This window comes from Eublepharis macularius, chromosome 18, assembly GCF_028583425.1.
Source record: "Eublepharis macularius isolate TG4126 chromosome 18, MPM_Emac_v1.0, whole genome shotgun sequence".
Lineage (NCBI taxonomy): Eukaryota > Metazoa > Chordata > Lepidosauria > Squamata > Eublepharidae > Eublepharis > Eublepharis macularius.
In genome coordinates, this window is record NC_072807.1 from 36,595,243 (window position 1) to 36,609,822 (window position 14,580).

A 14,580-nucleotide genomic window follows, 5' to 3' on the forward strand; every position below is an offset into this window, starting at 1 on the left:
TACGTAGCCAATCAGATTTGGTTATGTGATAACACTAGGGTCGTTTCCACACGGCTTACCTTATTCTGCAAAATAACGAAATCTTGCACAAAATCTCGCGAGAAGATGTGTTATTGCGCGAGAAGACAGCATCTTCTCGTGAGATTTCGTGCGAGATTTCACTATTTTGCAGAATAAAATAAGCTGTGTGGAAACGGCCCCTCAATCCAGCTGTGAGTAAAGGCAATGCTCCCTGGAATAGCCAGTCAGGGATCCTCTAGTAAATGGGATGATGTCACAATGCTACATAGCCGATGAGATTTAACTAGGTGCCGATATCATGGAGGTGGGGAAGCCTAATGCATTTTGCTTATCTTTTTGAGTCCTCCCCAAGCCTGCTTAGGTGCACGTATCCCTTCATTGAATCAAGGATTGTGGCTTCTAATTTTGGGTCCTGAAGTTAACATCCTTTAGAAATTCCCTAAGCAGCTGCTTAAATTTATCTTCAGCAGACCACAACAACAACAAAAAAATACAAAGTCAGAACTGTCCATCATCCTAAGGAATCTCATGAATGAAAACAATCACAAATTCACTCCAGAGGGATTTGTCTCTGGCTACCATTGTAAACTTTTGTCACGTTTTAATTGACTCTCTGCTATGGGATTTTGTCCTGAGGCCCAAACCGTATGATAAACTAATTAGGCACAAAATATTCTGCTGCGTCCTATCCCTCTTTGCTGTTTCCTTCATTCTCTCTCATTAAAGAGTTACCGGTTGCCCAGGAGAAAGAAATAGGGGGAAATCAAATCTAACCGTATTGCCCTGGAGAAATTACCGCTCACCACTCCTCGGTCCTTCCGTTATAACTAACTAAAAAGAATTGGACAGCCCTGGCATGATCAGCCATCAGAAACGTTTTCAGATGTATTGTCTGGACTTCTCTTCCTAATATAAGGGCTTTCCTCCAAATTCAAAACAGCCTGATGGTCCAGTGACAGAATGTGTGAGATGCTTTCTAGAGCCAGCTTAAGGGCCCGAGGGATTTTTAAAAATGACTCATGGTAAGACCAAACCTCAAACCTTCTGCAGTGCCTTCTTATTAATGCTGCTTTCCTCCTCCACCATTTTGAGAACCAGTTTGGTGTAGTGATTAAGAGTGGCAGGACTCTAATCTGGAGAGCCGGGTTTGATTCTCCACTTCTCGACTTGTAGGCCAGCTGGGTGACCGTGGGTCAGTCACAGCTCTCTCAGAGCTCTCTCAGTCTGCTGAGATGGTTTTCTGAGCCAACCCATTGCTGTTTAGTATTCTTACATTTTATCCTGGTCTGTCCTCGATGGAGCTCAGGGTGAGATAGTAGACTGTTGAACTGAGACCAAGGAGACTGAGGTTTGAATCCCCTCTCTGCCTCTTTGAGAGCCAGTTTGGTGTAGTGATTAAGAGCAGCAGGACTCTAATCTTGAGAGCCAGGTTTGATTCCCCACTCCTCTGCTTGAAGCAAGCTGGGTGACCTTGGGTCAGTCATAGCTCTCTTAGAGCTCTCTCAGTCCCACCCTCCTCACAGTGTGATTGTCATGAGGATAATAACAACACACTTTGTAAACCACTCTGACTGGACGTTAAGAGAAAATGGCTGCATTGGAAGATGGACTCTATGGCATCATACCCTGCTGAGGTCCTTCTCCTCCCTAAACCCTGCCCTCTGCAGGTTCCCCCCCACAAATCTCTAGGAATTTCCTAACCAGCAAAGGAATGTGGAAATTCACTACATGAGTATGGAATCTACTGCTGTAGGATGCAGCGGGGGTCCCTTGTTTAGATGGTCCTAAGAGGGGATTGGATTAATTTATGGTGACAGGTCCAGCAACAGCTATTGGCCATGACTTTTAAATGGAACCTCCATGTTCAGAGGCAGAATACCAGTATGGGGGGGGGGGCAGACAACAAAGTAAGAGGTTTTGTCCTCTGTGCCTTGTTTCTGACCCTTCCAAGGGAACTTGGTTGGCCCTTGTGTGAAGCTGGTAGTGGGACTAGATGGATCGCTGGTCTGATCCAACAGGGCTGATCTTGTGTTCTACGAACATTAAACTCCAATGGAAGATATGATGGGAGATGCAGATCCCACCATCAGATATAATGTGTAGAACTGTGAGTGTGTGAGTGGGGTAGAGGGTTGCCAACTTCCAGGTGGGGCATGCAGATCTCCCAAAATTACACCTATCTCCGCAACTAGAGAGATCAGTTCCATTAGAGAAAATGGCAGCTATTGAAGTTGGACTGTATGGCATTATATCCCACTGAGGTCCCTCTCTTCCCCAAGATCTGCTCGCCCCAGGCTCCACCCTCATATTCCAAACCAGAGGTGGCAACCCAAGTGGGGATGAGGGGTGACTTTGAATTTCTCATCTCTGCTGTTCTGACCTAGAATTTCCTCCCCCCACCCACGCACCCATCCTGTTTCTCCCTTGTGCAAATAGGGTCTACGATTCTTGTTCTTTCTGCTCATTTCCCCTGCTTCCATGCAGCAAGTTTCCCCATATAATGTACACATTTTCAACGTATTTCAATTTGTATTTCAATAAATCAGTATTATCTACATGATGTATATGATGTGTGTAAATGATGTACATTGTTAAATGCACAATTACCATACAAATTGCATTAGAAAAAAATGTAAAAAAACATGTGTGCCCCATGCAAAGAGAGCTACAAACTATCAGTGAAAAAGAGAAGAGTGAAATGGGTAGCTATAAACAGGAAAAATTACCTTGTCCTGAACGCTGCTAACTCTGGCTTCCGGGAGGTTTGGGGGTAGAGCCTGGGGATGTGAAGTTTGGGGAGGAGAAAAAACTCAGTGGGGATATGACGCCACAGAATCTACCTTTTAAAGCTGCCATTTCCTCCAGCGGGATTCTTTCCTGCTATCTGAAGACCAGTTGAGACCCCAGGGCCATTTTCATATGTCGCCGTAACCCTCCGGAAAATCGAGCAAAACTCACGGCACGAAGCATCTTCCTAGCATGATTTCCCGTCATGATCCCATTTAATGGTGCAATGATGTTCTTAATATTTGAAATATAGACAGTTTGGATGCATTGAAAAGGGAGTGAAAAGGAGAGCCAAGCCACAAGGGACGCCTGACACAGGTTGGACACTTGTCAGCTTCTCTCAAGTTTTGATGAGAAATGTAGGCGTCTTGGTCTTGCAGCTTGGCTCTCCGACTGCTGTCCAATGGACTTTTCAACTGTCACTTGTCCAACATTCCACCAAGCTGCCTACATTTCCCATCAAATCTTGAGGGAAGCTGACAAGTGTCCAACCTGTGTCATTCCTCACTTGTAGTTTGGCCCTAAGTGTGCACACATAAGTGAGTAGGTTGGGCATGCCAGAGCCAGCCGTACCACGAAACTACGTGAAGCAGTTGCTTAGAGTAACATTGAAATGGTGGAATGACGGGTAGAAAGTGGGAATTTGTAATTTCTGCTATCTAGAGATAGGTGCAATTTTGTAATTTTGAAAGCTGGGGCTCTCAAAAGCTTATGCTACAATAATGTTGGTTAGTCTTAAAGGTGCTACTGGACTCTTTAGTATGGCTAACTCCACTGGATCTAGGGTCATGCTAGAGCTACTGTGTTAAATAATTGGTTGTCTGTGAGATCAGATAAACCTAGCAAGCTTGGGGTAGAGAAGAAACATTATGTACAATATTTCATGCCAATAATGTATATTCTTTCCTCTGGGTTCTTTTTGTGTTACATCCACTGTATTAAATACAAAAAGACATTTTGATACTTGCAAAAAATGGGGTGGGTGGGGAAGGTAAATGGAACGATGCCACGAATCTATAATGACCACATTTTAAAAAGCTTAGAGGATCATAGCTAATATTTAAAACTGCAACTTATTTGATACAGGAAAACAATATTGTGGGATGACTTCTGAAACATGTAACGATTGTTCCAATTCCCTTTGTGCTGAATGCAGCTGAAGAGATTAATCTTCTTAGAGACACAGCTGCTCCACTTTTTTATTCTGTAATAAAAAGAACCAGAGAGAGAGAGAGAGAGAGAGAGCAAACTCTTATTTTTTTGTTTTTTGTTTCTGCTCCATTATTATTTGCTCACCCGCTCGGGAACGAAAACACAAGACTCAAATTGCTGAGTTAAATGAGGGACAACTTTATTAAACAACTGATCTACAAGAACAGTCTTAGTTAAGAATTTTCCTCCCACATTTCCCAGGGAGGGTTACTTCATATTTTAGGTCGCTTGGAAAATGGGTGGTTTCCTCTAGTCTCTAGCATCCAACCAACCCCAACCTGGCTCAAACTTTAGTGCAGCTACTGTGAAATAGAAAAGAGTCCAGTAGCACCTTTAAGACTAACCAACTTTACTGTAGTATAAGCTTTCAAGAATCACAGTTCTCTTCGTCACATTTTTCTTCGTCAGATGTGATTCTTGAAAGCTTATATTACAGTAAAGTTGGTTAGTCTTAAAGGTGCTACTGGACTCTTTTCTATTTCTATTTTGCTACTACAGACTAACATGGCGAACTCCTCTGGATCTTCTGGATCTATTGTGAAATGTCTCCCTTTTCATTGACTATATGCAGGGCTTTTTTTCTGGGGAAAGAGGTGGTAGAACTCAGTGGGTCGCCCTCGGAGAAAATGGTCACATGGCTGGTGGCCCCGCCCCCTGATCTCTAGACAGAGGGGAGTTGAGATTGCCCTCCATGCCGCCAAGCAGCATGTGACCATTTTCAAGAGGTTCTGGAACTCCGTTCCACCGCGTTCCCGCTGAAAAAAAAGCCCTGACTATACGTATAAAGATGTATCAAGAGAGAGGGCCAGAAGCACAACTCTCTATTCAAACTGTCTGGCTTTAGAGTCTGAAGATGTTACTTGACTCCAAGCAAGGCTCTTTAACTCTCCCTCTTCAATCCATCGTAGGGTTGCCGGGTCCCCTTACCCTCCTGGCAGGAAGAGAGAGACATGGCACTTACGTTGAGCATCTTCTTGCGCATGCATTTTGTGCATGCTCGCTCCCGGCAGGGCATGATGATGTCATTTCTGGAAGTGATGTCATTGTGCCCAGTGGCAGGCATGCTCCCACATTTCACAGGGACCAGTTGGGGCCCCTGTGAAATGCAGGTACATGGCCGCCGCTGCGTGTGATGACATTACTTAAGGAAGTGATGTTGTTGTGGCTGGTGGAAGTGTGCCTGCTGTGTGCTGGCCCGGGAGGCAAAAATCTTTCTGTTCCCTAGACATTTTCTCCCTGCCGGCTAAGTGAGTGGCGGCAGGGGGCAGAGGTTTGGGACAAGAAATCCCCTGCCCCCACAGGGGGATCTGGCAGCCCTAGTCCATCAGCTACAAGGGACAGAGTTGGGTAAACCGCAAGACAAAAAAAATGCACTTCAAAACAGTTCAGTTTGCTCAGTGTTTGCCAGAGGCAACCAGGGAGCCAATTATTTGCCAAGTCATTTGCATGTGTCAGAACCAATTCAAATACGTACATTGGCATGATTAAACTGCTTTCTCACAGCTGCCACCATCACCAGTTGATAAAAAGCCACATTGTTTGAAGGGAATTCCTTTATTCCTTTGGTGTCTCCGTGTGCCATTGATTCTGCCCACCGAGCTAGCAAATCTTGAAGTCTGTTCTCATGATACGTTCACAAGGAGATGCTATTGACTGCGCAGGCGCTAAGAGGTGACACAGCACAAATGACATGGGCCGATTCCAGACGGCCGTCTGCCTCCCGAAACGTTGCGTGTCGTCACGCGTCGTCGCGTGGAAAACGCGAAATATCGTGTTTTCTCGCTCGAGTTTTGCGCGAGGTCGCGCAAAACTCGCGCGAGAAAACGTGATATTTCGCGTTTTCCGCGCGACGACACGCAACGTTTCGGGAGGCAGACGGCCGTCTGGAATCGGCCATGGTAGCCAGTTGAATGGCCTCGCTATGACCCAGGCGGATAGTTGCCTTTTCTTCTGTAATTTAGAAGATTTAGCATATACAGTGTGCAAGCACAAAAGGGATTGTAGGTTGCAACAAACATTTGCTATTTATTACCAAGGTTTGAGCAGGCCCCGAAACACAAGCATTTATTTATTTATTTATTGCACTTCTAGACCGCCCTCCCTGTCAGATGGGATCAGGGCGGTGTGACAACACACAATTTGCAACATACACTCTAAAAACAGTAAAAACATTATAAATAAACATTAAAACACTATTCCATACAATAAGAATTTCTCAATTGGCAGACATAAATATTAAAATACAGCTTTTTAGGCACAGGGCTTGGCTCTTGCATCATGCCCTGCGTCACACTTATGAGCTCCTGCATGGGTGGTGGATGGTCTTCAGTGGTATGACCAGCAAGAGGACAGCCTAGCCCCCACCAAATGCCTGGTGGAACATCTCCATCTTGCAGGCTTGGCGGAAAGATAACAAATCCCACCGGGCCCTAGTTTCCTCAGATAGAGAGTTCCACCAGGTTGGAGCCAGGACCGAAAAGGCCCTGGCTCTGGTAGAGGCCAGACGGATCTTCCTGGGGCCACGGACCATCAGCCGCTGTTTATTAGCTGATCGAAGCGACCTCCGGGGAACACAAAAAGCTGTGCGGCATAGTTCTCAAGATGAATATTGATTTTTAAAAAAACACTCTGGAGGTCTGATTTAGAGGTCACTATTCACAGAAGCAATGTTAAGTTTGCCGGGCGATTGCATCTGGGTTGATGATCTCAGCATACTACTTCAAAACCACGGCGCAGAGAACTTTGACATAAATGTATTCAGCAGTCAAGTTTATCAGGACCAAACACCTTGTTGACATGTGAGTTGATCCCGATTCCATGATCTTAAAGCCTGGCTTGAACATTCTGCCGAATAACTTTGTGCCTACACAGTAAGTAGGATCCCGTCTTTCCCCCACAAGGCATTTCGAGGAATAGACTTCAAATGTTCACTGATACCTAAACACACATCAATAGACTGGCAGCACAAAGACTCTTGGGAATTGTAGTTTGTCAGGGGTGCCGTGTTCCTACTAAGAGCTTAGGTTCCATTTCCCACATCTTTCTTATCACCAGGAAAAGCAGAACAATAAAAAGTGGTCTGAAAGTCCCATGCATTTCTTGCTTAGCTTTGGATGAGCCAAACACACACTCTCTTTCAGAACAGCATTAGCAATAATAACAAAAAGGCATTGATGATAATGAGAAGGAGATTTTTTAAAAAAACCAATTGTTTATCACATTTCCCGGTGTGTTTTGATTAGTTGAGCTCTTCCACCAGGGAATATGAAAGTCATATGCCATTACTAAAACCTTCAATCCGTTCACATAATGGAGCCAGTTTGGTGTAGTGGTTAACTTAAAAGAGGCAGGACTTTAATCTAGAGAACTGGGTTTGATTCCCCACTCCTCTGCTTGAAGCCAGCTGGTGACCTTGGGTCAATCAGAGCTTCTTGGAACTCTCTCAGCCGTACCCACTTCACAGGGTAATCGTTCAGTGATTCTGCACATGTTGGATAATTCACTTCCAATCCTCTTTATAGATCATTTGGAATGGATTTTTTTGTGTGCGGAACAAAAAATTCACCTCAAACGATTGATAATGTGCATTGAAAGTGCATTATCCAACATGTGTGGAATCAGCCGTTGTGAGGATACTAATTAACATACTTTGGCTATTTTCACATGCACATGTAAGATTGCGCAAAACTCATGGAACGAAGCATCTTCCTAGCACGATTTCCTAGCACGATCCCCTTTAATGGTGTGATTTCTGATGTCATCGTGCCATTAAATGGGATCGTGCTGGGAAATTGCTCTAGGAAGATGCTTCTTTCCATGAGTTTCGCACCATCTTCCAGAGGCTTTGGCCATGTGGATATGGCCTTTGTAAACTGCTCTGAGTGGGCGTTAAGTTGTCCTGAAGGGCAGTACATAATGTTGTTATTATTATTATTAAAAATTAAAATATTCAGTGTACTTCCCTCCCCCTTTAGCCTTTCTTCCCTACATATTAAATGGCCCTAAGAGTAATCCATGTCTGCAACAAGGACAGCAAACAACGCTGTGCAGAAAAATCTCTACCAAAATGCTTCATAACCACGGAATTTGCTGACTGTTCAGAATAACCGCCCTCTTCCCCTGCTCGAGCCGGGCGAGCTGAGCTCACAAGCCATCAATATCCCTTATTGGAGAATCACAAACCGCATAATTGATTTGCAAAATGACATCTGCCAAGAACTGTCACAAGCCTACAGATAATCTATGGCCCCTTTCTGCAGACCGTAGCAACATTGATTTCCCATTCTCCGGAGGGGGAGAAAAATGGACATGCCGTAAAAACCCATTTAAAAATGTTTCCCTTCTTCTTAAATAAGGGATACGTCAAATTTATTTGTCTGACTAAAACTCAGACGGGACGAGAAAATGCCATCGATCATGGTCAGTAACAAAGGGCTTGACTGGACCCTGATCCAGGGGCCTTTTTGGATATTGCTGGTGGTCCATCCTGAGGAGTTTGAAGGAACAATAACTGGGGGTGGGTGAACTCCCCTTTGCCCTCGAATTAAATTTGTAATTGGGCTCAGAAAGCCAAACTATTTTACAACAAAACAAAAATAGTTTTTAGTTCATTGCAATTATGAAAGTAATGGGGCCTCCAGACAATACTGTTGGGAGTATGATAGAGTCCAATATCTCACTTATCCTTTCAAGATACTCCAGTCCCTTTCACCCTCCCATAAGCCCCTTTACTTGGTGGTAGATGCTGTGGCTGTAGCAGTAACTTCTCCTCCAGTGATGGGAACAAGGTTGTCCGGTCCATTTACCCCATCCCTTCTTCAATGGCTTCACCAGTGCAAAGCACACACACGCTCCTGGTGGTCCCCGGCCCTAAGGAAGCCCGCCTCACTTCAACCAGGGCCAGGGTCTTTTCAGTCCTGGCCCCAGCCTGGTGGAATGCTCTGTCAATGGAGCCCCGGGCCCAACAGGACATATTATTGTTCCGCTGGGCCTGTAAGACAGAGCTGTTCCGCCAGGTGTTCGGTGGTTGAAGGGGGCAGTGCCATGTCGGCCTCCCACCTTTGGGGTGGGGTGGGGGGTTCTCCCCACCATTGCACCTTAATGTATTTGGTTAATTTATTTTATTATTGTATGCTGATTTTAGAATTACTGTTCTCTTGTTTTTATTGATTTTAACTGTTGTTCACCGCCCAGAGCCCCTGAGGATGGGTGGTTTATAAATCAAAATAACAACAACAACAACAACAACAAGACATCACTTCCGGGAAGTGATGTAATTGTGCAGGGGCTGGGCTAGAACACACGCTTCGCACAGGGCTGATTTGGGCCGCAAACAGGCCTGATTTGGCCCACCATTCACCCCTGCTGGCCAGGTGAGTGGTGGCAGGGGGTGGAAGGTGGGAGTGGGGGATTCCCTGCCCCCACTGGGGCACCTGGGATCCCTAGGTGGGAGGGGGGAGAAAAGTCCATTCCCTACCAAACTCTTCTCCCCCGCTCTTTCCCAACTGAAATGCAATAGCAACAGCATCAGGAACCTTGTTAGGGTTGCCAGGTTTTTGCCCGAACAGCCCAGTATTTGGGGAGGACTGCTGAGGAAAAATGTCCCCCAAATACTGGATGCCTGGCCCCTCTTCCTCCCCTGTCAGTTGTCCAGCCTCCTGCAGCTGCACAACACTGCCTCCGGGCTAGGAAAATGGCTAGCCAGCCCAGGTGCCCAGCCAGTCTTTTGCGGTTGTGAGGCACCACCCAGGATTGTCTGGCTGGCCAGTTCAGGTGCCTGGAAGTGGGTCGGTGTGATGATGTCACTCCCTGCAGTGATGTCATCATGCAGCCCAGGAGCATGCACGCACTGTGCACATGCATTATTAAAACAAAAAAGTAAGTCCCCCCCCATCGCTCCCCAGGGTCTAGTATTAGTCCAGACCCCATTAGTTCCCAAGAGCCACATGAACTCAATTTGGATTGAGACTGTAGTGTGGGAAGAAGGGCTTCAGCGGTCTCTTGTGCTGCTGAATGAAAGGAGGGCTATTAGCTATGATGGCTAAAAGGAGCATCCATATGCAGAGGCAGTTTATCTCTGCATGCCAGGTGCTGGGGAGCGAAAGGAGAAGATCACACCCTACTTGGGGTTCTCTGGAAACATTTGGCTGGCTGCTGCTGGATAGACTGACTTTGCATCTAATCTACTAGAGTTTCATATTTTCCTCTTCCATTTAATATGTGTGTCCAGGGGTCATTTCGTAGAAAAAGAGCTGGAGGAACTCATTAGCATAACTCATTAGCATATGCCACGCCCCTTGCCATCACTGGAAGTGTATCATTAGCATAACTGATTTGCATATGCCACATCCCCTGACATCACCTATCCTGGCTGTTTTGGACCCAATCCTGGCCATTCAGGGCTGAAATTGGGCCCAAAATGGCAAAAAAGGGGCTGAAAATGGCCGAAAAGGGGCCCAAAATGGTCAGGATTGGGCCGCTGCTGAGTGGGAGAGTGATACACCACCCGTCAGAGGCCCAATCTGGGCAGTTTCAGCCCTAATCCAGGCTGAAACGGGCCCCAAATGGCCAAGAGTCATGTGGGCAGGGTCACCTGACACGTGACCTCTTTGGGGAACTGCCGGAACTGCATTCTGGCACGTTCCCCCTCGAAATGAGCCCTGTGTGTGTCCTAGGAGATAGTATTGGTGTTAGAGTGAGGCTAGGAAATCTCCTGGAATCATAGCTGATCCCCAAACTACAGAGATCAATTCTTCTGGACAAAACGGCTGCTTTGAAGGGTGGACTCTATTGCATTACATCCCTGCAGAGGTTCTTTCCTTCCCCAAACCCTTTACAAAGTAAACGTTTCTGCAATCCACAATCTTTTTCTAACTTGTGTTGATGTCTGACCAGGTGATAAAAATTCTCGAGACCCAGTTCTGAAACAGAGGGATTCTTTAATTTTTTAAAAAAACATACAAACTCCCCCCCCATCAGAAATGTAATCCAAAGAAATGATTTAGTGATACAATTCAGTTACTGATTTGCAAAGAAAAAAAAGAAAAAAGGATGTTGCCAGGCTATTCTTTTCCAATGGTGCATGGAACAGACTTTTGCTGAGTTAGCATATGCTCAGAAATAGGAGAGGGTGGCACAGACAGCTGGCCACCAGAAACCATTATGAGCCAGTTGGCAAAATCTGCCTGCAAAGTAAAAATGCAATTAAATTAAGTCAGAAATACAAAAACAAGTCCTCAAATACACCCTCTGCTGGGAGCGAACTGATTCTCCCAACTTAGATTCTGTGTATTCTTCCATGCGGCTGGTGACGCTATGGCTTTCCCTGCTTCGGAATTGCAGTTCTGCTCAGCAAAAGCTGCAGTTGCCCCAGTCTAGCTCCTTGGGGGACAACTCCAAAAAGTCACATCTACCCCTGCATAAACACCCGTGGGAATCATCCTCCCAAGTAGAGATGGGCACGAACCGGACAAAAACCGAACCATGAGGTTCGTGGTTCGTCAAATTTCATGAACCACGGACTTTTACGAACCTGCTCCCAGTTCACAAACTGGTTTGTTTGGTTTGTGAAAACGCCACATCCAGGTCAGAAAATCATCACTTCCAGGCCAGCAGAAGGTCACTTCCGGGTCAGCAGAAGGTCTGCAGGAAGTCCATCCCGTTTCCTAGGAAACTGATTGATCAGCACCAGGCTGTCTGCAGTGACAAACCGGGAACCGGCCTGGTTCGTCATGAATTGTGGTTCGTATTTTGGTTCATGCCCATCTCTACTCCCAACCCTTGCCTGGTGTCTATCAACTCAAATCTCAGCCGTATTACAACACCAAAGTGGAGGTGGGAGAATATGGGTGGAAGAGAAGAAGCTCATTAGGTTGCTTAGCGACTCCTAACATGGCCTTGCAACTACTTTGTGGTCCACGCAGTGTGTGTGTGTGTGTGTACCATCTATTTATGTTGTGTAAATAGAATCTCCTTTGGTTACAGAGAGGGAAGTGGCAAATCTAAAGCACCACGTATGCGTTACATTGATTTTCCTGGGAGGCCTTCCAAGTAAATAGAGTTGGGATCAGGTGGTCTGATGTATGCCTAATAATATGAAATATAAGCGAATATGTGCTGCTATTAAGCAGGCTTTCACTGAACGGCAGAGGAAGGAAAACTCAATAGCTGTTTGCTGCTGTGATCTTCAAAGCGTGAGCCAGCTCACATCTCAGAGATCAATCAACAGCGCAAATGTGTTCCCTCCTCTCGGAGACGGTCTTGACAAATGTTCTTTTTGTTTGTTTAAGAAAACAACCTCGTCTCCGATCTGACTCATGACCCCACTATGTAGGGTTGCCAGCTCCAGGAAATTCCTGGAGATTTGGGGGGGTGGGGAGGAGTCGGGGGAAGCCAAAGTTTGGGGAAGTGAGGAACCTCACTGGGGTATCATGTCATAGTTTCTACCTTCCAAAATAGCCATTTTCTCCAGAGGAACTGCTCCATGTAGCCTGGAGATCAGTTGTAATTTCAGGAGATCACCAGCCACCACCCGGAAGTTGGCAATCCTAGGTCATAGGGTGGCTGACGGTAGGGGGTCTGTCTTGCCCTTTGGGGTAGTCTGTCTACCTTCCTCCTCTCCAATGAGCTTCAGATAACATACATCGTCCTCCTTGCCCAATTTTACCCTCATAACCCTCCTGTAAGCTACGTTAGGCCGAGAACTTGTGACTGGTGGTCACCCAGTAAGCTTCATGGCAGAATGGGGATTTGTACTTGGGTCTCCCAGTAAGGGAGCCATCGCAGGGCCACTGGGTGATTGGGGGTGGGAAGCTACTCAGTAAATGTCACACCAAGGCTACAGCATCACTTCTGTTAGGATCTGGAAGTGGTGCCATTGTGTCGGTGTGACATGCTAGAATTCAACAAAAACTCCTACAGCACTGTGCCAAGGCAAAGATCTCACTTCTGGTTCGCAACATTGTGGCATAGGTGTGACATTGAATGCCCCCCCTTTCCATTTTTCCTCCACTGCCCTGTTGGGTAGTTACGGGGAGCAGGGGGTACTGGGCAGGAGGTCCCCCAATATAACAGGAAACCTGGCCACCCGACCCCCAGGTCTGAGTCTGTCTCATTCTAACCACTGCACCACACTGGCCGTATCTGAATTTTCATTAATGTTTTTTAAATAATAACTGTCTCTAGTTCTTTGACTTATGAAGAAATACTGGGAAACATGGAAGCAGGGTTCCATCCAACTGGTCCTCAGGTACAATTAATAGGTTTTTATTGTTATAAAATCAGTCTTAACAACAACAACAACAACAACAACTGTGCTTATATACAGCTCTTCTACACAGATTAATGCCTCACCCAGAGCAGTGAACAAGTTAGTGTTATTGTTATCCCCACAATTCAGCTGGGAAGCTCGGGCTGAGAGGAGTGGCTTCCCCAAGGCCACCTGCTTTGCTCATGGCTGTAGTGGGAGTTGAACCAGCAGAATGCTGATTCACTGCCCAACCACTCACTATGCTATAATAACTGTGCTTCTATACCGCTCTTCTAGACAGATTAGTACGCCACTCAGAGCAGTGAACAAAGCCAGTGTTCTTATTATCCCCACTATACATCTGGGGAGCTGGGGCTGAGAAGAGTGGCTGACCCAAGGCCACCTACTGAGCTCATGGCAGTAGTGGGATTTGAACCAGTAGAGTGCTGATTCGCAGCCAAACCACTTATCCACTGTGCCACAACAGCACAGTAAGGATGTCAATATTGTAGACTGTTAAATTAATATTGTAGACCATTAAATGGCTTCAAACACTGTATTGACTCCTGTATTGACTCCTGTTCCCACCAGTGATCTTTGAACCATTCGCCCTCAAAGTCCCAGCTACAGGCCTGTCGCCAAACTTTCGGTACGGGTTGTCTTTTGTTCTCACCTTGCCACCAACCAGGTCCCCAAGGATGATCCTTTACACCAGTTTTATTTCTAGCCTTTGCCTTCAAATTGTTCCAGATCTGTCTTGTTAGCGGCCTTCTTGCAAAGTACGCAGTCGTGATGTATCGCTCGAACAAGGGCTGCTGACACCTGTGAATCATAAAAAAAAAGACGGATATCAGACTGGGCGAAGGCAGAATTTTAAACAGCCTAGTAAAATAACAGTTAAAGCCCATTTCATTCACATGTGTGCAGTAAACTCGTCCGAGAGCTAAATAATTCATGGGCCGATGACACAAACCAATTATTCATTTCAGAGACACTTTTTTGGATTTCAGCACTTTATCGTTGGCGGGACTCGGCTGCTTAACCGATGACTTTCAAGGTCAGATGCGGGGATGGCATAGGCAGGGATTCTGTTCTCGTCTCCGGTATAGGACTCATCAACCACATAAAAGAAGACATGTAGAGAAGCATTGGTGTGTATACACAGATGCACACAGATACACACCATGGCCCGATGAGAGCGATTCCTGCCAATCATCCCGTTTGCCAGTGTCAATAGGTGCTCTTCAGGGGGCGACCGGGACGTTAAAAATGCCTTGAAGCAAGCCGAGCCGAGAGGCCCAACAGCGTTTAAG